General features: G+C 41.8%; 1 protein-coding gene across 4 annotated transcripts in view; it reads right to left on the minus strand.

Moving 5' to 3' along the window:
• Nucleotides 1–27,661, minus strand: part of stxbp5a (syntaxin binding protein 5a (tomosyn)) — a 322,570-nt gene that overhangs the window by 197,803 nt on the left and 97,106 nt on the right. The window lies entirely within an intron of this gene.

Raw genomic sequence — 27,661 nt, forward strand, 5'->3', positions numbered from 1 at the left:
TAAGATGATCATAGGGTGAATGTCTGGAATGTCTTTGAGATGCACCAACCAAGCAGAATAAACATACACTATCATGTGGTGTTAGTACAATGTAAAAAATCATGCATACAGAGGTCAATGAATGCTCATGTCAAATATGGGGATGGGATAAAAATATGATCTCAGTGACTTTGTGGCATGGTTGTTGGTGACAGACAGGCTGGTTTGAGTATTTCAGAAAATGCTTAGCACTTGGCTTGGTCTGTAGTGTTGACAAAGAGTGGTGCAAAAAAAAAAAATCCAGTTGTCACATCTGCACCTGCTTGCACTCAATACTCCACTTCCCAGGATTCATTGCAGCCTTCATATTTGGATGCCATGGACTACAATAACCATCCTGCCCCTCCCCACTTACAGTCTCCGGAATTCTACTAACACACACCTGAACTCAATCACTGCACAGTCACTCAGCCATACTACTGAAGGACTTCACAGTTCATTGCAAAGTAAACACTCAGTGTATCCTTGCCTGACTTTACCAAGCCTTTTGATAATCATGCTGATATTCTGGTTTTGACTTTATTTGTACTTTGGATTGTTGATCTTTGCCTCTGATAACCTGTTTGTGCCTCACCTTACCACTGCCTGTTTTTTTTTGTCTCTGCCTTTTGCCTACCATTTTGGATTTGCCTAATTAAACTCTCTGCTGCTTTTATATCCATCTGTCACCTGCATTTCTGACAGATTACTTCACCATCATCATGGATGTAGCAGAAGAGAGCAGGGTCATCTCCTAAGGGAACAGCAGCAAGATCTGGGTGAACTTGATGCCCACATTACCCAACTCACCACTGTTGCATTGCAGGCACTCCTAGCCCACCCTGTGCCAGTTATGAGCTCCAGCATGCTGATCTCCCATCCTGACAAGTTCTCAGGAGAAGTATCTGAGTGCAAGGGATTTCTGCTACAATGTTCTCTGTTCTTCACATCTTCACATGGGAACCACAGACCAACAGAAAACATCTCAACAACCTTCTCAATGGTAACGTGCTCAAGTGGGCAACCGCTATATGGGAGAAGGGCGGAGAACTGACATCTTCCTATAAGTGCTTCATCGAGCTGTTTCACTGAGTGTTTGAGCACAGTCTCCAAGGAGTAAAGATCATTGAACAATTGCAGAGTATACCCTTGAATTTCGCATGCTCACAGCAGGAATGAGACTGCCCTCAAAGTGGCATTTTGCCAAAGTCTTGACCCCAATGTCCTCACCAAAATAGCCTGTCAGGATGATCAAGCTACCTAGGAATCCCTCAAGTGCATATGTCCTTTTGACTCGACAATCTGCTCAAAAATTGACCATCTCTGCAAAACCCTATGCACCACCCACCTGTCACAGAGGATGCAGAGCCCATGGAGATCTCATGAAGCACCAATTTCAGCCCTTCTGAATGTGAGCGAAGGCCCATAGAGAGATCTGCCCTCTATTGTGGGGACTCCACACATTATATGTCAAGTTGCCCTTCTTGTCAAGGAGGCTCCAAGGCTTCAACTATGGCTGAGAGAGCCCCAACTATCTCAAGCCCTCTCTTGGTGAGTCCATCTAAGTCTCTCTCCTTTAAATCATTTAAACCAGACATGCAGATAAGGCTCTCAGAATTGGTCTATTTTCTCTCCACCCTGATAGATTCTGGACCTGCCAAGAACTTCATGTACACTGCAACTGTGCAGAGACTCAAAATACCCACACAACCACTCCCACTCCAACAGCCCATAAGTATCAGGGCCATCGATGGGGGACCTGTTGGATAAGGCCTTGTTACATCATGCACTAAGCCTCTCATACTTCAAGTCAGAGCCTTGCACTTTGAAACAATGTTATTCCTGATCACAAGAAACATGAACCAGCCCATAATTTTGAGGTTATCTTGGCTACAACAGCATGATCCACAGATCTCTTGGCAGGAGAAAGAAATACTACAGTGGTCCATGGCTTACATACCACATTGTCTCTGTCTCCCCAAGCTCACAGTTGCTTCTACCTCAGTAGAAAGTCCTGAAGTTACCACCACTGTCCAGATTCCTGAGTGTTATCAGGCACACATGGAGATATTCAGTAAGAGTAAATCTAGTGGGCTCCCTCCTCACCATAGTGACAGTGCCATAGGGTGTCGTCCAATGCCATAGTGACAGTGCCGTGGGGTCTTGCCTGGCACCATGCCTCCTCACTGCCAAAAAATGCCTCCTTGGAAAGTGCTACCCACTTTCCATCTCTAAGCAAAAGGCTATGGAGAATTATGTACAGGAGCCTCTACAACAGGGGTGTATCTGTTCCACCACATTGTCTGCATCTGCTGGTTTCTTTTTAGTGGAGAAGAAAGGAGGGGGCCTTAGGCCATGCATTGATTATAAAAGACTCAACCAAATCACTGTGTAATATCCCTCTCCCTTGCTATTAGTTCCCTCAGCCCTTGAACAACTCAGATCAGCCAAAGTGTTCACCATCTTGACCTATGTATTGCTTATAATTTGGTGCGCATCCGAGGGTGATGAGTGGAAGACAGTGTTTACCTCTGGCCACCGTGAGTACTGTGTGATGCCATATGGACTATCCTGCGTGCCAAGTGTCGTCCAATGCCTAATTAACAATGTATTGAGGGACGCACTCAGTAAATTTGTCACTGCTTACATCAACAATATTCTGATCTGTTCTTCTACCCAAGAAAGACACATGCTCCATGTCAAGAAGCTCCTATCTAGACTCCTAGTGAACCAACTGTTTGTCAAAACTGAGAAATGTGAGTTTCCCATCTCCCAAATATCCTTCCTGGGTTACATAATCAGTACAGAGGTAGTAACCATGAATGAGAACAAAGTCTCAGCAGTGACTATGTTGCATACTCCCTCCACAGTCAAGGAGCTTCAGTGGTTCCTTGGATTCGCCAATTTCTACCTGTGATTCATCAGAGGATTCAGTTCCATCACTGCCCCACTTACAGCCCTGTTCAAAAAGGGTCCTAAGCACCTCCACTGGAACCCTGAGGCTGAAAAAGCTTTCACTCAACTCAAAACAGCCTTCACATCTGCTCTTATCCTTAAACACCCTTATTCCACAAAACCATTCATTGTGGAGGCTGATGCATCTGAGTCTGGTCCACCAGTTTCTAGAGCAAGTGGCATAAAGATACAAGCACTTCACTGACCATCATAGAGGAGAAACTCCCCAATATAGCCCAGGTGATAGAGCATGACTATCAATCAAAGACATCAGGAACCCACAGGCTTGTAAGAAAACTCAGTGCAAAGTACAGTGACCACATCAACGATGTCACTTACAAGCTGGACCTGCCCCAACACAGTAGACTCTCACCCACATTCCACGCATCATAACTGAAACTTGCCGGTGAGTCCCGGAAGAGCCTCGAGGAATGTAGATGTATTTTGCGAGTGCTCCCACATGTGCCTGAAAATTGGTCGACAAGAACCTTCAAAGTATAGAATATATGTAACTTAAATGGGAACAGTTGAAAGGTGAGCCTCTTTTTCTACTTCGGTAAGTTTTACTGACTTTTTTGATGAAGCATGACTCTGCCGAAGAAGGCTGGCCCCTCCAAAGCTAATGAGCAAACAACAGCTAGCGGTGCTAAAGTTAACGAGACTGCATACATGGAGTAGTCGGCAGTCTTACAAGCGATTGAAGCCATGAGATCTGAGTTTTTGGCTAAAATGGACGAGAAAGCTGACATTCAAAATTATTTGATGCACAAACAAATCTGTATGCTGAGAGAAGAGATGAAAGCGGCTAATGAGCAAGCTAACAGTAAGGTTAGCATGCTGGATGAATGCACTGCTAGCTTAGAAGAGGCTGCCAATACTCATTCAGATAAGATCGCTAACTTAGAACAACAAGTTTTGGAGCTGAAAAAGGAAGTAGTGAGTTTAAAAGCTAAGACTGAGGATCTCGAAGGACGATCGCAGAGGTGCAATCTACGCATTTTCAGGATTAAAGAAGGTCAGGAAAACGGGTCCAAAACGAGTACTTTTATTGCGGGACTGCGCCAAGAAGTACTGAAACTTGATACGCCACCAGTGATAGACTGGACTCACCGTACTCTACAACAAATCTCAGGTAGAGACCAGCCACCAATAGCCTTCGTGGTAAAGTGCCATTATTACCAAGAGAAGGATAATATTCTAAAAAAGGTGCAGTCGTCTCAAAGGCTTGTTTCAGGGGATGGTGATAACATCAGAGTGTATCCCGACTACACACAATCAGTGGCACGTCAGAGAGCAGCTTTTGGACCGGTAAAACAACTACTGCGACGCTGCATTGATGTGAAGTTTGGACTTTTATATCCTGTGAAACTGATAATCACAACTCCAGATGGCGAACAGAAGTCCTTCACCGACCCGACGAAAGCAACAGCTTTTGTTAAAGGTCTTACAGCGTCATAATGTGGACTATTGGCGATTAACTTCAACTGCGGTCAAGATGCTCTCACTTTGAAATTTTGTGGTAATTTGGTACTAGATTGTATTGCTTGATATTAGATCAGTTTATTGTTAAATGTTATGGAGGTATTGTAAGGCTTTGAAATTAGGCTTACTGTTCTGCAAGGCATAGTTATATATTTCATTCATTATTCATTATCTCTAGCCGCTTTATCCTTCTACAGGGTCGCAGGCAAGCTGGAGCCTATCCCAGCTGACTACGGGCGAAAGGCGGGGTACACCCTGGACAAGTCGCCAGGTCATCACAGGGCTGACACATAGACACAGACAACCATTCACACTCACACCTACGGTCAATTTAGAGTCACCAGTTAACCTAACCTGCATGTCTTTGGACTGTGGGGGAAACCGGAGCACCCGGAGGAAACCCACACGGACACAGGGAGAACATGCAAACTCCACACAGAAAGGCCCTCGCCGGCCCCGGGGCTCGAACCCAGGACCTTCTTGCTGTGAGGCGACAGCGCTAACCACTACACCACCGTGCCGCCCTAGTTATATATTTATATTTTTAATTTTTTTTATTCACTCATTTTTTCTTTTGTTTGTTATGTTATTTTATTTTTTATTTTAATTTTATCCATCTTTTTTACAGTTTACATATTTTTAATTTGTTTTGATTATTTATTTACTAATATAATTTACTTTAATATAAATTTTTTTTTCACTATTTTTCTGGTGGCTCACAGTGCAACAACTGTTAAGTATTACATATAAACAGGATTGGTTAACATAAGGTTCTTGTTGATTTCTGTTCTTATAAACTAACTAGATACATACAAGGTACATGTGGGGTTTTAGCTCCATTAGGTAAGATGGGTGTTATATCCTTCATAGTGGCTTGGGTGGTTGGGTGGGTGCAGTCTCTCAGTTGGGGAGGGACCAGCAGTGGGTTGTTGTTCTGGGGGGGATTTAATAGTTCCTATTGCATTTTGTAATGTATCTTGTTCTTGTTCGATATTTTGTTTGTTTTTCCCTTTTTTCCCTTCTTTCTTTTTTCTCCCAGAGGTAAAGCGGATGTGCCAAAGAGTATTCTCATCTAGACCTATTTCTTTGACTACCAATCATGGGCTCCATGGATAATACAAACAGATCATCAACCAAATTTGTTAGTTGGAACGTTAAGGGACTCAATCATCCAGTTAAGCGAAGTAAAGTCTTTTCACACCTTAGCAAACTGAAAGCAGAAATAACATTTTTACAAGAAACTCACCTGCGCACCAAGGATGTGATGATAAAGAGAGGAACAGTGTCACAGGTGTACCATTCTGAACTTGATTCAAAACACCGGGGTACAGCTATTTTAATAAGTAAAGATGTACAATTTATTCACACCAAAGTCATAGGGGATAAAAATGGGCACTATGTCATGGTGCAGGGTAAGCTTTATGACAAACCAGTGGTCCTAATTAGTGTATACGCTCCTAACTGGGACAATGCAAATTTTTTTAAAGAGTTGTTTGGCCGTATACCAGAGCTGGGCACACACCATCTGATTCTCGGAGGGGACCTAAACATGGTCCTTAACCCCATACTGGATCGTTCCAGAATTTCAACTACCTCACTTTCCAAATCAGCTTCCACCATAAATGCGTTTTGCCGATCCAGCGGTGTAGTGGACCCATGGCAATTTAAAAATCCCTCCTCCAAAGTATTTTCGTTTTTCTCTGCGGTCCATCAATCATATTCCAGAATTGATTTCTTTTTAATAGATTAAAATTTGCTTCAACTTGTTAAATCATGCAGCTATGAAAGCATAGTTATTTCTGATCATTCTCCTGTTGTTTTAGAACTATGTCTTCAGAATAGAATACCATTTCAATGGAATTGGTGATTTAATTCTTCCTTACTATCTGATGAACATTTTGTTGAATTCATTGATTCGCAAATTGATTTTTTTCTTGAAACAAATCAGTTACCAGATACCAATGTCTTAACACTTTGGGAAACTCTTAAAGTTTATATCAGGGGACACATAATTGAATACACTGCCCATCTCAACAGAAACAGATAAAAAAAAAATTAATGAGCTGATTAAATTAATTCAGGATGTAGACTGGCAACATTCCTTTGCACCTACATCTGATCTCCACAAAAAGCGTATAGCATTACAAACAGAATTTGACCTCCTTACCTCTAAAGAAGTAAGTGAGAAATTTTTAAAGTCCAGACGAAATTGCTATGAACACGGGGAACGGGTAAGTCGACTACTTTCCCATCAGCTGCGTCAATATTCAGCTAACAATTTTATTGCTGAAATTGAATCAGCAAATGGGGAAAAGAAATCAGATCTCAAAGACATTAATGACCAATTTAAAATATTTTACTCATCCCTGTATTCTTCAGACTGTTCCCAAGATCAAAGTTTTTTAGATAATATCTCGTTACAGCAACCTATTTCTGAAGCAGAGATCGGACAAGCAATCAAATCTATGAAAAACCGAAACGCTCCTGGCCCGGATGGCTACTCAATTGAATTCTACAAAGCTTTTGCTACTAAGCTGACACCTTTGCTATCTGCTGTTTATAGTGAATCACTCAAACAGAAGAATCTTCCAGAGTCTATGACTCAGGCCACAATTTCAATGATCCCTAAGAAGGGAAAAGACCCTACCAAATGTGAATCGTACCGTCCAATTAGCCTTCTTACCTATGATTACAAAATACTTATAAAAATTCTGGCTTTGAGATTGGAGTCAATAGTTCCAAAGATTGTACATGCGGACCAGACAGGGTTTGTAAAGGGCAGGCAATAGTTTCACAATCTTCGGCGGCTTTTCAATATAATATACTCTAAACATTTGACCAAAAAATCAGAGTTTGTGATCTCATTGGATGCACACAAAGCATGTGACCGAATTGAATATGGACATCTTTTTAATACTTTGCGTAAATTCAGCTTTGGCTCAGTGTTCGTCTCCTGGATCGAAACATTGTATGCAGCACCCCAAGCAAGAATTAGGACTAACAATTTAAATTCAGGCGGCACGGTGGTGTAGTGGTTAGCGCTGTCACCTCACAGCAAGAAGGTCCTGGGTTCGAGCCCCGGGGCCGGCGAGGGCCTTTCTGTGTGGAGTTTGCATGTTCTCCCCGTGTCCGCGTGGGTTTCCTCCGGGTGCTCCGGTTTCCCCCACAGTCCAAAGACATGCAGGTTAGGTTAACTGGTGACTCTAAATTGACCGTAGGTGTGAATGTGAGTGTGAATGGTTGTCTGTGTCTATGTGTCAGCCCTGTGATGACCTGGCGACTTGTCCAGGGTGTACCCCGCCTTTCGCCCGTAGTCAGCTGGGATAGGCTCCAGCTTGCCTGCGACCCTGTAGAAGGATAAAGCGGCTAGAGATAATGAGATGAGATGAGAATTTCATCTTATTTCCGCCTTTATCGTGGTACAAGACAGGGCTGTCCTCTGTCTCCTCTCCTTTTTGATCTGGCAATCGAACCACTCACTGTGACGTTACGTTCCGACAATGATGTGCAGGGTATTATTCAGGATGGGTTGACTCATAAAGTCTCATTATATGCAGACGATTTACTTTTATTTATATCCGATCTAGAACTTTCAATCCCAAAGTGTTTAGATATCATTTCTGAATTTGGAAAATCATCTGGCTACAAAATTAATTTTACAAAAAGTGTTTTATTCCCAATCAATGAAATTGTACTCATGTTTCACATCCATTTAAAACCACATTTGGTCCTTTGACATATCTGGGAGTAAATGTTACAAATAATTTTAAGGATTTGTTTCTAATGAATTTTAAAACTATTCTAGGTCAAATTAAGGAAGATTTGAATCGTTGGTCCACTCTCCCGTTGTCCTTGGCTGGACGTATTAATTCTGTAAAAATGGTAGTACTTCCCAAACTTTTATATCTATTCCAAACAATTCCAATTTTTTTTACCAAAATCATATTTCAAGGAACTGGATAACTACATCAGTACATTCATTTGGAATAAATCTACACCTCGGGTGCGAAAGGTAGTTTTAGAGAGACGTAGAGTGAATGGGGGACTGGGGTTACAGAATTTTTTATTCTACTACTGGGCAGCAAATATTTATAAATTATCTATTTGGTATAATAAAGGTGTGTGTGGAGCTGGCCCAAGCTGGTATATAATGGAACAACACTCATGTACATCAACCACCCTGGCTTCCTTGATTTGTGGCCCTCTTCCTTTAGCAGTGGGCACACATACTAATAATCCTATTGTCAGAAGTAGCTTACGCATATGGACTCAGTTCCGTAAACATTTTGGGTACAAACAAGCCCTAGCATCTATGCATCTCTCTCAAAATTTTCTTTTTAAACCCTCATTGATAGATACAGTTTTTAACACGTGGGCAGGAAAGGGTATAAAGAACGTAGGGGATCTGTTTGTGGATGGTTGCTTTGCTTCTTTTGAGCAACTGTCTACAAGATTCAACCTACCAAAATCCCATTTTTTCAGGTACCTTCAAGTTCGCAATTTTGTCCGTAAGGAGTTTCTATCTTTTTCTGTGAAACCAGATATTTGCCCAATTGACGATTGTCTGACAATTAAATCTCAATGTTCAGGTGGTGTGTCTCAGCTATACGCTATTATTTTAGAAATTAAAGTTCTGTCACTGCTTCCTCTGAAAAGGCAATGGGAGGAAGATTTATTGTAGGTGTGATATTAACGGAAGACAACTGGCAAGAAATTATAAGCAGAATATACACCTCTTCTATATGTGTCAGACATAGATTAATTCAGTTCAAGGTATTTAATCGTCTGTATTTATCCCGGACCAGACTTGCCAAAATATATCCTAATGTGGATCCTAACTGTATTCGTTGTCAACAAGCACCCGCTACCCTAGCACATATGTTTTGGCTATGTCCAACTCTATGTACATTTTGGTTGGATATTTTCAAATCATTTTCCAATATTTGTAGAAAAATAATAGATCCAGATCCTATAATTGCCATTTTCGGAGTGGTACACAACTGTCTTTGTCAAAGGGCCAATCACAGCTGATTGCGTTCTGTACTTTATTAGCTCGTCATTTAATATTAACAAACTGGAAGTCACCTTCACCTCCTAAGCACTCACATTGGGTGAGCGATGTAATGTCTTTTCTTCAGCTTGAAAAGATCAGGACCATTATACATAATTCAAAAGAAAAATTCCAAACTATATGGCAGATTATTATGAAAATGTGTTTGATGCAACTTCTCTTGATTAAAGACTTGACTATACTCAATAGTAAAGAAAATACTTGCCTCTGACCCCCCCTCTCTTTTTTCGTGTTTTCTATTTTCATTTCTTTTTCATTATTAGTAACATTATTATTATAATATTTTTTTTCCTTTTTTGTTATTTCTTATTATTTCTTTTTGAGCTTTTCATTAAAATAGCATTGTGTTTTATTTATCTATTTTTTTCTCTCAACGCAATCTCTGTTACACTTGTTTACATGTTCCCCATTTGTGGGGACATCATATTAGGGTGACAATGGAGAAGGTAAATTTATATGGAAGTGTACTTTCTGATATTGTGTGCTCCTCTGTGACAGCATAAATGTATGTTGAATTGTTTGCTCTGAATACCTTTTAAAACAATAAAAACATTTTGAAATAAAAATAACTGAAACTTGCCATCCCTGGTCCATTAACCACCAATGTTCCCTCCACTTCACCTCCTGCACCCCTCACTCTTGACAGTCAACTGGCTTACATTGTTCACGACATCCTCAACTCTTGCCACAAAGGAGGCACCCTAAAATACCTGGTAGAGTGGGAAGGCTACAACCCCAAGGGACACTGCTGGGTCCCAGGCAAGGACATCTTAGACCTACATCTTAGACACCAAGCACCCTGATAAACCAGGCCCTCTCCCTGGGCCCATCCAAGAAAAAGTATCATCCCCAGAGTGAGCGCCTGGGGGGGGGGCAATAATCATCCTGCTTTTGCTTCTCACTGCTCATAGTCTCCAGAATTATAATCACACACACCTGAACTCAATCACTACACACTCAGCCACACTATTGAAGGACTTCACTCTCACAGTTCATTGTGAAGTAAATGCTCAGTGTATACCTGCCTGACTTTACCAAGCCTTTTGATCATCATGTTGATATTCTGATACTTTCTGATACTTTGGATTGTTGCTCTTTTGTTTTTGCCTCTGATAACCTGTTTGTGCCTTGCCTGGCCATTGCCTGTTTTTTGACACTGCCTTTTGCTTAGTGTTTTGGATTTGTCTGCCAGCTTTACTGAATAAAACTCTCTACTGCTTTTACATCTGTCTGTCACCTGCATTCCTGACACCAGTGGTGTGTGTGTGTGTACACACACACACACACACACACACACACACACACACACACACACACACACACAAAGCTCTGGAAAAAATTAAGAGACCACTGCAAAATTATCAGTTTCTCTGGTTTTACTATTTAAAAGTATGTTTATGAAGAATATGAGCATTTTTGTTTTATTCCATAAACTAATGATATTTATCCCAGATTCTATGTAAAAATATTGTCACTTAGAGCATTTAATTGCAGAAAATGACAACTGGCCAAAATTACAAAAAGATGGAGTGTTTTCAGACCTTGAGTAATGTGTAGAAATCAAGATCATATTCAATATTATTATACATACAGGACTCTTTTTCCATGGAATAAAAACATGCATTCTATTCCCTTCTAGTGGGTTTATTGACAGCATGCAATATTGTTCTCATATTGCTTATCCTACATGTATTACACCACTCTCCCCAATGGAGAATGAGCATGCAATATTGTTACAATATTGTACGTTATCAAGACAACACAACGTCACACGTCAGAGCTCATGTAAATATCCAACGACAAAACTTCTGCTGCGCATGCGCAGAATCATTTCTTTGTCCACCAGGAAAGAAAGAAGATGAGGCGAATCCAGTGCTACTGCTAGGATGAAGCACAAAATAAATAAACAAACTGGAAACTGAAACTGAAGACGTGCTGAACACCCAAAAGGCTACCAAAACTTCATTATATATTCTTCATGCATATTTACAAGAGAAAAGCATACCAACGGACATCAAAAAACTGGAAAAGAGACGTTGGAGATGTAAAACTTCTGCGCTAGCGAGTGACTGTGACAATTTGTAAACAAACATGGCCATGAGGTTTGCTTCGTTAAAAGCGGAAGATTTTGAGAGAATTTTGGCTTTTGTTTGTAGTTGTCAATGTTGATTTTAAAAGTATCTAAGTAAATTACACAGGGAAAATAATAATATTCGGCTTGACTGCGCTAGCATTGGCCTTCACTAACACTACATCGGCTGGAAGGTAACTGCACTGCCGCACTAACAGCACCGAGTCACGGGTAAGTTAGCATTGGCCTTTGAGAATGCTGATATGTGTGTATGTATAATAATAATAATAATAATAATAATAATGGCTTTTTTGTGGTCTATCAGATATATTCCATTCAGCTAGCATGATTCTGAACTCATCTTCAATGTGTTCAATATCATGCTAGCTGAATATACCTGATAGACCACAAAAAAAGCCAGCCAATATTATTTAATTCAACAATGCAATACTAATATATGAACTTAGGATGTGTTCAGAAATCAATATTTGGTGGAATATCCCTGACATTTAAATCACAGCTTTCATGCACCCTGGCATACTCTCCACCAGTATTTCACGTTGCTCTTTGGTGACATTATGCCACTTCTGGCGGAAAAATTCAATCAGCTCAGCTTTGTTTGATGGCTTGTGACCATTTATCTTCCTCTTGATCACATGCCGGAGGTTTTCAATCTGGTTCAGGTCTTGAGATTGGGCTGGTCATGACAGGGTCATGATCTCGTGGTCCTCCATCCACACGTTGATTAACCTGGCTATGCGGCATGGGGCACTGTCCTGCTGGAAAACACAATCCTCAGAATTAGGGAATATTTGTCAAAGCAGAAAGAAGCAAGTTTTCTTCCAGGATAACCTTGTACATGGCTTGATTCATGCGTCCTTCACAAACAAACATCTACTCCATTCCAGCCTTGCTGAAGCACCCCCAGATCATCACAGATCTTTGCGACGAGTCTTTTTTTCCGCGAGCGTTGGCGTTAATTACGAATCTTTTTAAAATTTTTTTCTACAAATAATTTTCCAGTATCCTCTTAATTTTTATTGTACTGTCACTTTCCTTTTTGTACTTTCCACTTTTGCTTTCCTTTTTCCATTTTTTTCTCTCTCATTTTTTGGAAGAACGCAGAGACCAGAAGCTTCCCCCCTGTGTAAAGCCCACAAGCGGAGGCCATCCACATCGGATCTGCTTTAATATCAACAGATCTTCGATTAAGGTCCGTGAATCCTTTCATCATGGCACACCTTCAGCCTGTTCAGTGTGCTGAGTGCAGGATGTTTAGTCATTCTTCCTCCGTCGCTAGCGATAACTTTATTTGTGATAAGTGCAGATTAGTTAGCTCTCTGACAGAGAAGATTATAGTGTTAGAAGCGTGTGTCCAGGCTTTAGAGAAGGCCAGTGAGAATGAGAACAGTGTAGTTTCTGTAGGGGAAAGTCTGGATGCCCTAGGTGGTTAGTAATCCCCCAACTCCGGCATTAGAGCCCTTACAGTGGGGCGAATGGGTGACAACTCGGCGGCATAAGCATAGAGCCAAAGCTACCACTGAGGCTTGCCCACGGGAGCACCGCTCCTCTCCGCATCACGTGTTGAACAGGTTTGCTCTCCTTAGTGATGCACCCACTGAGAAACCTGAAAGAGCTCTGGTTATAGGAGACTATCATACGGCACGTGAAATTAGCTCAGCCTTTAGGGGCACCAGCAGCTTTAGTCAGGTGTATACTGGGAGCCAGGGCACCGGACATAGCAGGTAATCTTAGGGTCCTAGGCAAGCACAGGTTCTCAAAGATAGTTATCAATGCAGGAGCTAATGATATATGTCTTCGTCAGTCTGAGGTTACTAAGAGTAACTTTGTAGAGGTGTTTAAATTAGCGAAGGTGATGTCCGATGCTGTAGTATGCTATGGCCCCATCCCAATGCGGCGTGGCGATGTAGCTTACAGCAGGTTATGGTCACTGAACTGCTGGTTGTCCAGGTGGTGCTCTGAAAACAGTGTGGGCTTTATAGATAATTGGGCTAATTTCGAGGGCACTGCTGGCCTGTTAGGGCAGGATGGTATCCATCCCACTTGGAAAGGTGCTGCTCTCATTTCCTGCAGCATAGGTCATAGTCTCAGAACAGGCCTAGTTAATTTCTGACAATCCAGAGCCAAGGCCAGGGAGCAGACAAACAGGCTAAACTGACTGTCTGCTAGCTGCACAGAGTCGTCACTCAGGGTCCACTACATTGAGACTGTGTCTGTTCCCCGAGTTAAACAAAAAGGTAGAAATATTCAGAGAGTTTGTTCCAGTAACCTAATCAATATAAAATTTGATCATACTGACTGTACAGCCGCTGCCAGCACCTTTGAACTAAAGGTAGGGCTATTAAATATTAGATCTCTTACATCTAAAGCGCTAATGGTTAATGAACTCATTACTGATCAGGAGTTTAATGTACTTTGTTTAACTGAAACATGGATTAAGCCAAATAAATATATAGCATTAAATGAAGCGAGTCCTCCTGGATACAGTTATATACACCATCCTCATCTAACTGGCAGAGGAGGAGGCGTTGCGGTTATTTATAATGATTATCTAGGTGTAACACACAAACCTGGTTATAAATTTAATACATTTGAAGTTCTTCACACTAATATAATGTATGTCGCCTCGAAAAATAGGTCTACCCAGTTAATTCCGTTACTTATTATTTACAGGCCCCTGGGGCCATATTCTGAGTTTCTTTCTGAATTTGCAGATTTTATCTCAGATCTGGTTATTTCCTTAGACAAAGCTTTAGTTGTCAGAGATTTTAATATTCACTTCGATAACCCAGAAGACCCTTTGGAAACAGTGTTTGTGTCCATTTTAGATTCAGTAAGGATTAATCAGAATGTCATAGGATTGACCCATAATGGTGGTCACACCCTCGATCTAATACTAACATTCGGGTTAAACGTAGAAAATATAGTCATACTTTCACAGTCTGAAGTTATCTCTGATCATTACCTCATCTCATTCAAAATATGTTGAGTAATAATATGTGCACCTCACCACGCTACTGTATTAAATGTACATTTACGTCAATTACTGCACAGAGCTTTATAAATGATCTCCCAGAGTTATCAACTTTGACTGGGTCACTGTCAGCCCCTGCAGAACTTGATCAGGCAACTGAATGCTTAGTCAACATTCCGCCATACCTTAGATAATGTAGCTCCTCTTAAAAGGAAAATGGTCAGAGACAAAAAATTAGCACCCTGGTATAATGATGACACTCGCACATTAAAACAGACCACTCGAAAATTGGAATGTAAATGGAGTCAAACAAAATTGGTAGTGTTCAAATTAGCATGGAAGGAGAGCTTCCTGAAGTATAGAAAAGCTCTTAGTGCTACTAGATCAACATATCTCTCCTCCCTAATAGAAGATAACAAAAATAATCCTAGATTCCTATTTAATACTGTAGCAAAATTAACCAGGAATAAGTCCACTATAGACACATGCACACCTGTAGCATGTAGTAGCAACGATTTCATGAATTTTTTTTAATGACAAAATTGAGAATATCCGACAAAAATTCAAACTACTAATTTAAGGTCAGACAATGTAAGTGACCCTGTAGTTAACAATATAACTGTATCAGATCATCAATTAGAATGTTTTACTTCCCTAAAAGAAACTGAATTACTTTCATTAATCTTGGCATCAAAAGCCTCAACTTGTGTATGAGATCCCTTACCTACACGTCTATTCAAACAGATAATACCTGAAGTAACTGAACCACTTCTAAAAATAATAAATTATTCTCTTACGAATGGCTATGTACCCAAATCCTTTAAACTAGCAGTTATCAAACCCCTGATTAAAAAACCTGACCTTGATCCCTGTCAGCTGTCCAATTATCGGCCAATATCAAACCTCCCCTTTATCTCCAAGATCCTTGAAAAAGCTGTGGCACAGCAGTTATGCTTATATTTACATAGGAATAACATCCATGAAATGTATCAGTCAGGATTTAGACCTCATCATAGCACAGAGACAGCTTTGGTTAAAGTAGTAAATGACCTACTGTTGGTGTCTGATCAGGGCTGTGTCTCGCTGCTTGTGTTGTTTGACCTTAGTGCAGCATTTGATACCATTGATCATTCCATTCTTCTGGATAGACTAGAAAATGTTGTGGGAGTTAAGGGAACGGCCTTCTCCTGGCTCAGGTCTTATTTAACTGATCGCTATCAGTATGTTGATATAAATGGCGATATTTCTAGACGTACTGAGGTAAAGTTTGGTGTTCCACAAGGTTCTGTCTTGGGTCCACTGCTTTTTTCTTTATATATGTTACCTCTGGGTGATAGTATTCATAAACATTGTATTAGTTTCCACTGTTATGCTGATGACACACAGCTGTATGTTTCTACAAAACCTGATGAGAGATACCAGCTTCATAGAATTGAGGAATGTATAAAGGACATTAGACACTGGATGCTTATTAATTTCCTTCTGCTTAACTCTGACAAGACTGAAGTACATGTTCTAGGACCAAATGCAGCTAGAAGTAAGTTTTCTGATTACACAGTAACTCTGGATGGCCTTTCTGTTTCTTCACGTGCAGCAGTAAAAGACCTTGGAGTGATTATTGACCTCAGTCTTTCATTCGAAACTCACATTGATAACATTACCCGGATAGCTTTCTTTCATCTCAGAAATATTGCTAAGATAAGAAATTTAATGTTACTACATGACACGGAAAAACTAGGTCATGCTTTTGTTACCTCCAGGTTGGATTATTGTAATGCTGGAGGTCTGGATGTTCCAATAAGTGCATAAACGAGCTCCAGTTAGTTCAAAATGCAGCAGCAAGAGTCCTTACTAGAACTAAAAAATATGACCACATCACCCCTGTCTTATCCACACTGCATTGGCTCCCAATCAAATTTCGTATTGATTATAAAATACTACTATTGACCTTTAAAGCACTAAATGGTCTCACACCACAGTACCTGAGTGAACTTCTGCTCCTCTATGACCCGCCATGCCTACTTAGATCAAAAGGTGCAGACTATCTGCTGGTACCTTGTATAGTGAAGGCTACATCAGGAGGCAGAGACTTTTCTTACAAAGCCCCACAGTTATGGAACAGCCTTCCAAGTAGTGTTCGGGAATCAGACACAGTCTCAGTGTTTAAGTCTAGGCTGAAAACATATCTGTTTATTCAAGCCTTTTGTTAATGGTGTTTATGAGGTAAAGGTGTAGATCTGGAGGGTCCTCAGACATAGAGTGTTTTGGTAAACTCGGATGTATGGATGCTGTCAGTCCCCACTCGCTTGCTCACTCAAGATTGTTGACGGTGTAGTGGCTGGCTGCTTTATGTTCTGGGGCTCCCTCATGCCTGTGTTACCTTCTGGCTCTCCCCTTTTAGTTATGCTGTCATAGTTAGTTGCCAGAGTCCCTGCTTGTACTCAGTGCAATATGTATACTGTTCCTACTTATTCAGGTGACATTGGGCATACCTAACAACCTGTGTTTTCTCTCCCTCTCTCTGTCTCTCCCCTCCCCCCAAATCTGTCCCTCTGAGTTACATGTTGGTCCTGGGATCGAGATGCTGACCTCTTCTGCTCCTCGGACCTGCCTGATCCATCCTGGTGCCCTGTGCCTGGTTGGAGTCTCATCAAATCGCTCCTGTGGAGGACGGCCCCATGAGGACAGTTGAAAGTCACACTTGGAGGACACTCTGGACTCTTACAGTAATGCTTTTATGGCTGAGGACTACAGTTGACTTGCTAACTTCAGGACTGCAGTTGTCATGAACAGTTTTGCACTCAAGTTTCCATCAATGAAGAGTTTATAACATCAACAAAACTGACTTCTTGTTAAAACTGTGAATGTTATAGTCATGTCTGTTGTTGCCCTTTTGAGTCTGGTTCCTCTTGAGGTTTCTTCCTCATGTCGTCTGAGGTAGTTTTTCCTTGCCACTGTCGCCACAGGCTTGCTCATTGGGGATAGATTAGGGATAAAATTAGTTCATGTTTTAAGTCGTTCAAATTGTGTAAAGCTGCTTTGCGACAATGTTTATTGTTAAAAGCGCTATACAAATAAACTTGACTTGACTAATAACTAATGTCTCTGTGTGGCTAATAGATGATGCTGAGGAGGTGAAGGGTTGACCTGTCAGCATTTATTCTGGAAAACAATGAATCATCATTGGGCTATCAAGACACAGAGACTAAGGAAAGAATTCTGGCATCCCCCTTGCCAGACATCCCATGCACACAAAAAAAATTACATACTGTAGGCTACATACTGTTCAGTAGGCTGGCTACATTACACTGTGTGAGATAAGACTATCATAGTTGTCCACTTCATATTGATCATATAGTGTAGTTTACAATGTACAATAAATGAAACAAACCATACAATAATGAATAAAATATGACAGATCTTAAGAGTTTTCTTAACATACATGGAAAACAGTGAATTACAGAGCTATCAACACATGGAGACAAGGGAAAGAATTCTGGCATCCCTACAACATAATACACCAGTTAGCACCCAGCCAAATGGCTACTCAGATGAACACTTGACTTTTCACACGCGATGCTAATTTACATATTTGATCCGATACAAACAGTGGATGTGTGTCAATACATTCTTGGATCAAAAAATAAATATCATATCTTGGGAAAAATAATAAATATACTATATTAATGAATATTGTCTGTGCAGGATTCACAAAGCCAGTTTACCCATTTCCAGACATCCCAAGCACGATAATGTCCATGTCAAATGTGCGAGGGAGGCGGATGTAAATGCAGAAGTGTTTATTTGAATAGTGCGATCTATACATAAAGTGCATGAAACACACACAAAAGCAAACAGTCCAAATCGGCAGGCAAGGTCATGAACGAGAAAACAGGCAAAGGGTCGATCAAGGCGCAAACAGTACCCTGGCGAAAAAAAAACCTTACTTTATTGTATTTAAAGTATATTCATATTTTCAATAGTATATTGAAAATGTACTTACACAAACTGTACTTTTTGTAAATATATAAAAAGTATACTAACATCACGCTTTCATGCTAACACATGCTAACACACTTTAAAATAATTATACTATATTACACTTTATAGAAATATATTATACTAAAATATACTTTAAGTGAAAGTTATGTGAAATTTCTAAAGTGTACTAATTTTTAAGGTACTTATAATACAAACAAAGTACTAATTAAGCATATATTAGTACATATAAAGTCATATACTTAAAGTATACAAAATATACTTTAAGTTGTTCCACTTTAGCACATAAAAGTACACTAAATACACTTCAAGTTGCACTTTTCTACAATTTAATTACAATTAAAATATATTTAGTACAAAATTAGTTGTTCCAAAATAGCATGCCTCAAGTTAACTAATCGAGGGCGGCACGGTGGTGTAGTGGTTAGCGCTGTCGCCTCACAGCAAGAAGGTCCGGGTTCGAGCCCCGTGGCCGGCGAGGGCCTTTCTGTGTGGAGTTTGCAAATGTACTTTGTCCGCGTGGGTTTCCTCCGGGTGCTCCGGTTTCCCCCACAGTCCAAAGACATGCAGGTTAGGTTAACTGGTGACTCTAAATTGACCGTAGTGTGAATGGTTGTCTGTGTCTATGTGTCAGCCCTGTGATGACCTGGCGACTTGTCCAGGGTGTACCCCGCCTTTCGCCCGTAGTCAGCTGGGATAGGCTCCAGCTTGCCTGCGACCCTGTAGAACAGGATAAAGTGGCTAGAGATAATGAGATGAGATGAGAAGTTAACTAATCCAGGGGTTTTCAGAGTGTGGGAGAGTCAGCCCCCCCCCAGAGAGCAAATAAACAACAGCGCCCCCCCTACAATTTTTGTTGTTGCTATACTTAATGTTCCATTTGTATTTTTTTTTAAATGGTTGTTGTCCACTTTTTTCTTTTTTCTTTTACACAATTTAAACATCTGTGCTTTTTGAAAACATCTTTTTTTTTACACATTTTAAACATCTGTGCTTTTTTTAAAAAAAAAAAACGTCTTGTTTTACACATTTTAAACATCTCCTAGCACCGTTAGCTAGCACCTCTTGGCAGACAACACACTGTGGCAGTGGAGCATCTTCAGATCCAGTCCATGAAAATCCAAACTTTAAATAATCGTGGTCATACTTCCTTCTTTTTTTGCTTGGCCCAGACTCTGTCTCCTCACTCACTGTAGCTTTAGGTACTAAAAATCGATCCATTTTGTCTCTGGCAAAGGCTAGCTGAAGTTCGCTAAATGTCCGCAATAGTAACTTATTCTGGTTTATTTTTCCTGATGTAGCGCCCCCCCCGAAGAACTCTGGCGCCCCCTAGGGGAGGCGCGCCCCACACTTTGAAAAGCCCTGAACTAATCATAAACACACTTGAAGTATACCGATGATTAGTGTGGCTTCAAGTACACAAAAGTATGCTAAATTTTAGTACACTTAGCACATTTATTTTTCACCAGGGTATGTCGTAGGCAAAACAAGGATGAGAACTAGAATTGGGAACAGGAGTTGAGAAACCAGGAAAAACACAAACATGGGAAGCAAGGCTCGGTAATGCACACTGAACATAGCGTAATACTTCCCAATGTCTTAGCATCAGCGTAGTCCTTAAATAGCCCAACCCTTAGTTCTCTAATAGAGTTCAGATGCGCTTTGTTCATGGCGCGCGTGCTGGAGCTTACTTGGTGTGCACGGCCTGAGGCGCGCCTTCTGGTGCACGCACCACAGTGCGCAGGACTGACAGAACCTCCTCCCAAAGAGCTCCCTCTGGGAGCGAAAATCTATCATACTTGACCCTGGTGGGGTTTGGGCTCAGGCTCTGGACACGACTTGGGTTCTTGGCTAGGAATAGGCCTGACCTCGAGACTAGACGTGGACTCTGGACTGAGTTCGTGCTCGGGACTAGATGTGGACTCTGGACTGGGTTTGTATTCTGGCTATGATGTGGACTCTGGACTGGGCTCGAGCTCTGTAGATGACTCGGGCACTGGACTGGACTCAGGTACAGACTCAAGCTCTGTAGAGGGCTCTGGACTGGGCTCAAGCTCTGTAGATGGCTCAGTCTCTGGACTGGGCTCGGGCTCTGGAGATGGTTCAGGACTGGACTCGGGCTCTGGAGATGGCTCGGGACTGAGCTTGGTCTCTGGCTCCGGCACTGGCTCTGGAGTGGACTCTGATGCTGGCTCCAGCACTGACTCTGGAGTAGACTCTGACATGGGCTTCGACACTGGCTCAGGCACTGGCTCTAGAGTAGACTTTGACGCAGGCTCCGATGCTGGCTCTGGAGTGGACTCTGACGCGGGCTCCAACACTGGCTCCGGCACTGGCTCTTGAGTAGACTCTGGCACTGGAGTAGTCGCAGGCTCTGACGCTGGCTCTGGGGTAGGTACTGACACTGGCTCTGGCACTGGAGTAGGCTCTAGAGTAGATGCAGGCTCTGGCACTGGAGTGGGCCCTGACACAGGCTCTGGCACTTGAGAGGACCCTGATGCAGGCTCTGGCACTGGAGAGGGCCCTGATGCAGGCTCTGGCATTGGAGTGGGCGCTGGTGCTGACTCTAGCTCTGCCTCTGGCTTGGGAGCAGGCGCTGGCACAGGAACAGGAACAGATGCTGGCATGGGTTCAGGCATGAATTCAGGTGCTGGTTCTGGCTGAGAAACCAGCTGAAAAGAGACAGCCTCCTCTGCTGTCTCTGTATCAACCACTGGAGGGAGCATGGGAGCGACAGTCTCCTCAGCTGAGTCAGCCACTGGAGTGGTTGCCTTTAGGAGGCACTCTAGAGCAACAGTCTCCTCCGCTGCATCAACCACTGGCCTGATTGCCCCTCCCCAAAAATTTTCAAGGGATTCCTCCTTTATTAAGGATTCATATATAAACTTGAGCATGGCAAAGAAAGTCTGAGAGTTATGAAGGCACGGGTGTTCCACCTGAATCAGATAGTCCACCCATCTGCATGCTCGTCCAGCAGTGAATGTCAGGATGAAGCTCACCCAGATGAGTTTGGGTGGCTTGGGCTCTATGAAGTCATCATAGAGGACCCCACACTGGATGTGGAATCCACACAGGTGATATTCTCCATCATAGGGCGTAGGAGGGTGAGCATCGGTACGTTGGTGAAAATATGAGGTCAGTGGCAGGGACAGGAAAACTCGGAAGCAGTGTGGAATCACATATTGAAACAAATCTGCTACATCCATAGTATGGTGAAGTATTCTGTCAAATGCGCAAGGGAGGTGGATGTAAGTGCAGAAGTGTTTATTTGAATAAAGTGCAATCTATACATAAAGTGCATGAAACACACACAAAAGCAAACAGTCCAAATCGGCAGGCAAGGTCATGAACGAGAAAACAAGCAAAGGGTCGATTGAGGTGCAAACAGTATGTCGTAGGCAAAACGAAGACAAGAACTAGAATCGGGAACAAGAGTCGAGAAACCAGGAAAACCACAAACACAGGAAGGAAAGCTCGGTAATGCGCGCTGAACGTAGTGTAATACTTCCCAATGTCTTAGCATCAGCACAGTCCTTAAATAGCCCAACCCTTAGTTCTCTAATAGAGTTCAGGCGCGCCTTGTTCACGGCATGCATGCTGGAGCTTACTTGGCGCGCACGCGGCCCGAGGCACGCCTTCTGCTGCACGCGCCACAGCGCGCAGGACTGACAGTCCACAGGTGTGTTACACTAATTAAAGCCCCATCAGAAACAGTAGTGGAACCATTAACGGAACCTTAAACGTTAACAGAACCCAACAAATTAGCATTTTATAATAGAGGGATTTGGGGAAGTTCACAAAAAAACCCCAAAACTTTATTCATATGAAATTATGACACCGCTACATGTGTGTGGAAAAACAGTCTGGAGACAAAAATCTTACCCTAGGCTGACACTTGCACGACTTTTGGCCACGATTTTGTCGTGGCAAGTCGTGCCATTTTGGGGCACGAACTGGGAGGCTCCCGCACTGTTCACGACTAGTTCACGCATAGTTCACGACGAGTTCACGAATGCGTGCCCGTCCACATTCACGAACTGGCACGACGAGTTCACGCATAGTTTGCGCATAGTTTACGCACTTCCCGCATTGGCACGACGAGTTTGCGCAATTCGGACGGTGTCGTGCCGACTTGGGCACGCCTGTGTCATGCACAACCTCATCCTCATCAGATACCCACACGCAATTTCAGAAGTGGACTGCGAAGATCCGGACACACATGATCTGATCCCTGGTGGATGGAGGACTGACCGACACCTGCAGGGGCTGCTGCCTCTAACCGGCCATCATACCCAGAAGGATGCAAAGGATCAGCGAGACTACCTGTCACATTACTACATGTCCCCTGCTGGTGCTGTCCCTTGGCAAGAAAGAATGGTAGTAGCTTCATGAGCTGCATCCACAGTTGTTCCATTTTTGAAATAAAAGAAACGAAACCCCCCCCCCAAAAAAAAAGTCATGAAGGAATAGAAAATAAAAGACATTAAAGAAAAAAGCAAGAAAAAAAATTGCGAATGGCGAGAAGTGTCCGGGAAGCCCTATATATACCCCCGCACCGACGCGAGCGCCACTGTCGCGCAGTAGTCGTGAACTGCTTGTGAACTGCTCGTGAACTCATCGTGAACTGCTCGTGCCATGCGCAAACTGTTCATGAAGTGCGTAAACTAGTCGTGAACTGCTTGTGCCATCAATGCGTGACCGTGTCAGTGGGAAGGCACGGCCACGCTGCGACGCGCACCAATTCGTGAACATGTCGTGAACTACTCGTGAACTCGAGGTGAGCTGTTCGTGAACTATTCGTGGCAGTTCGTGACAGTCGTGGCATGGCGTGCACTTCCACGCACTGGCACGCATCCTCCCGCATCATCCCGGCGAGTTCACGACGAGATCACGAACAGTTTGCGCATAGTTCACGACCCGGTCGCAAAATTTTGTCGTGACCAAAATTTTGAACATTTCAAAATTCTCGTCCCGACATGGCACACAGTCACGACGGGTTTACGCACACTTCACGCCAGTTTACGACTAGTTTGCGCACTGGCACGACTCGAGTCGTGCCAATGCGTGCCACGGAATCGTGCAAGTGTCAGCCTAGCCTTAGTTTCTCAGTTGTTAGCCTGTGCTACTTGCTTTCTGATGCGTGGTTAAGTGAGCCTTCCAGAAGACCTAGGGCAATAATTTAAATAAATCCCACTATAAATCCAAATCTGATTGGTTAATTCATCCATCACTTCCTACATAAAAATACACTGCCATGGCCTTCTGTCCCAGCAATGAAGTCCTAACCAGTTAGTGAGCCAGCTCTAAACTCTTCTCTGCCTAGAGACAACAAACAAAAAAAACCCTCATTGGATAACTCTATTTTCATGTTTTCAGGATAGTAACTCTTATATTTCTGAAGCAAATTTGATAGAAAATGAGGCCAAATTAAAATTAGAGAATAATTATAATGAAATTATGAAACAAATTAAAGAATGAAAGAAATTAAATATAACATTTGAAATGCTGATATGTTTGGGCCTTCTCTGAAGGCCTAAAAGGCCCTGATGGTTCCCCTCTGATATGTTTCTATTTTATATATATACATAGTAATGAGTGTTTCACTGGGAAATATGCCACTTGTATTTTTCATGTGAATTACACCTGGGACATTGAGAACTATAACCATGACATATTTTTCAATATCCTTACTCCTAAGGATATCGATAAATTGCTTTAATAAAATTGCATACTTTTTATTTGTGAATGTGTCTACATAATAAAAAGAAAATCACATATTGGCTTGAAAATATGAAGTTTATCTTCTTGTACTGAAAAACTCGTACTTTTCATACAAAATACATCATGGCTCTGAGTGACATATTTTCAAATACAGTGGTGCTTGAAAGTTTGTGAACCCTTTAGAATTTTCTATATTTCTGCATAAATATGACCTAAAACATCATCGGATTTTCACACAAGTCCTAAAAGTAGATAAAGAGAACCCAGTTAAACAAATGAGACAAAAATATTATACTTGGTCATTTATTTATTGAGGAAAATGATCCAATATTACATATCTCTGAGTGGCAAAAGTATGTGAACCTCTAGGATTAGCAGTTAATTTGAAGGTGAAATTAGAGTCAGGTGTTTTCAATCAATGGGATGACAATCAGGTGTGAGTGGGCACCCTGTTTTATTTAAAGAACAAGGATCTATCAAAGTCTAATCTTCACAACACATGTTTGTGGAAGTGTATCATGGCACGAACAAAGGAGATTTCTGAGGACCTCAGAAAAAGTGTTGTTGATGCTCATCAGGCTGGAAAACATTACAAAACCATCTGTAAAGAGTTTGGACTCCACCAATCCACAGACAGACAGACTGTGTACAAATGGAGGAAATTCAAGACCATTGTTACCCTCCCCAGGAGTGGGCGACCAACAAAGATCACTCCAAGAGCAAGGAGTGTAATAGTCGGCGAGGTCACAAAGGACCCCAGGGTAACTTCTAAGCAACTGAAGGCCTCTCTCACATTGGCTGATGTTAATGTTCATGAGTCCACCATCAGGAAAACACTGAACAACAATGGTGTGCATGGCAGGGCTGCAAGGAGAAAGCCACTGCTCTCCAAAAAGAACATTGCTGCTTGTCTACAGTCTGCTAAAGATCATGTGGACAAGCCAGAAGGCTATTGGACAAATGTTTTGTGGACGGATGAGATCAAAATAGAATTTTTGATTTAAATGAGAAGCGTTATGTTTGGAGAAAGGAAAACACTGCATTCCAGCATAAGAACCTTATCCCATCTGTGAAACATGGTGGTCGTAGTATCATGGTTTGGGCCTGTTTTGCTGCATCTGGGCCAGGATGGCTTGCCATCATTGATGGAACAATGAATTCTGAATTATACCAGCGAATTCTAAAGGAAAATGTCAGGACGTCTGTCCATGAACTGAATCTCAAGAGAAGGTGGGCCATGCAGCAAGACAACGGCCCTAAGCACACAAGTCGTTCTACCAAAGAATGGTTAAAGAAGAATAAAGTTAATGTTTTGGAATGGCCAAGTCAAAGTCCTGACTTTAATCCAATCAAAATGTTGTGGAAGGACCTGAAGTGAGTAGTTCATGTGAGGAAACCCACCAACATCCCAGAGTTGAAGCTGTTCTGTACAGAGGAACGGGCTAAAATTCCTCCAAGCCGGTGTGCAGGACTGATCAACAGTTACCGCAAACATTTAGTTGCAGTTATCGCTGCACAAGGGGGTCACACAAGATACTGAAAGCAAAGGTTCACATACTTTTGCCACTCACAGATATGTAATATTGGATCATTTTCTTCAATAAATAAATGAGCAAGTATAATATTTCTGTCTCATTTGTTTAACTGGGTTCTCTTTCTCTACTTTTAGGGCTTGTGTGAAAATCCAATGATGTTTTAGGTCATATTTATGCAGAAATATAGAAAATTCTAAAGGGTTCACAAACTTTCAAGCACCACTGTATTTCACTCCAATGATGTCACTCCCAATGTTTTCCCACTGACTTGATGCACCTTGTCAAAATAGCAAACCGGTTCAAAATTACAATTGTTTTGATTAACTTGCATATTTTTTGTGGATGTGTCTATATAATATAAAGAACATTACAAGATGGCATGAAGATATGGCATGATGAAGTTTATCTTCTTGTGTTCAAAAAATATTCAGGAAATATATTTTAATATTTATAAATTATATAGGATATTACATGGTTGTGTATATGAAGTTTATCTTTAAGTGGTGAATGTATATTTCAGGAGTGAGCAAAGTGAACAAGTGAAATATTTTTTAACACGAGAAGATAAACTTCACAGCTTCAAATCACTGTGTAATGTTCTTTATATTATATAGACACATCCACAATAAAAAATAGATTTATATATATATATATATATATATATATATATATATATATATATATATATATATATATTTGTGTGTGTGTGTGTGTGTGTGTGTGTGTACACACACACAAAAAGTCTTTTCTGAATTTACAGCAGACCAAGCTGTCCTCTCCCTAGAGATGATTCACAGGCTATATGTGTGTGTGTGTGTGTGTGTGTGTGCACATGTATATAAAGTAGCAGTGAGGGACCTTATGCCTTCTCCCACAGGCTCTACTTGGTATGCTGAGTCTCTCTCTCTCTCTCTCTCTCACACACAGAGCGCATGAATATAAAGAAAGTTTCTAGACATCACTGCAGTGCATGCAATGAAGTCCATTAAAATGCAAAATACATCTGAGAATCAGTTTGTACATTTTTTTTGCAATTCTGTAACCTCTGTTTTAATTGCACATGTCAATTGTCACATATCAATATTTCCTGAATCTTGATTACTCATATAGACTTCACCCTTCCTTCAATTTACCTCAGCAGTAAACCCAAGCACAAATCATAACTGATCTCTGTTAGTTCACGTCTCTGGTCATATTATGCATGATTAATCACAGGGTTCTCCAGAAAATCTGAAGTAACCAGCTAAAAAAAGTAGTAGGCAACTGTGGAATTTGCGGTGGCAAAGCCACTGTGGTGCGCTGAAGGCGCACTAATGCTAGGGGGCTCTGGTGGCATGGCCCCCCCAGAAAATTCAGAAATTTACATGCCTTCTGGTGTATTTTCAGCTAATAAATTACTAACCATTTCCCTGTAAAATAGAGGCTTTGCACCGTCATGTGACCCCCATAGCAACAGTAACTACGCCGCCATAACAGGGGGCACGCTTGTAGTGCTTCATTCAAGTGAGTTTGTTGTTATTGATTGGTATGGGAAGGTTTTGCTGCATTTATGGATGTACAAATCGTTCTGAGGGCGGCACGGTGGTGTAGTGGTTAGCGCTGTCGCCTCACAGCAAGAAGGTCCTGGGTTCGAGCCCTGGGGCCGGCGAGGGCCTTTCTGTGTGGAGTTTGCATGTTCTCCCCGTGTCCGCGTGGGTTTCCTCCGGGTGCTCCGGTTTCCCCCACAGCCCAAAGACATGCAGGTTAGGTTAACTGGTGACTCTAAATTGACCGTAGGTGTGAATGTGAGTGTGAATGGTTGTCTGTGTCTATGT

Source organism: Neoarius graeffei, chromosome 2 (genome assembly GCF_027579695.1).
Source record: "Neoarius graeffei isolate fNeoGra1 chromosome 2, fNeoGra1.pri, whole genome shotgun sequence".
Classification (NCBI taxonomy): Eukaryota; Metazoa; Chordata; class Actinopteri; order Siluriformes; family Ariidae; genus Neoarius; species Neoarius graeffei.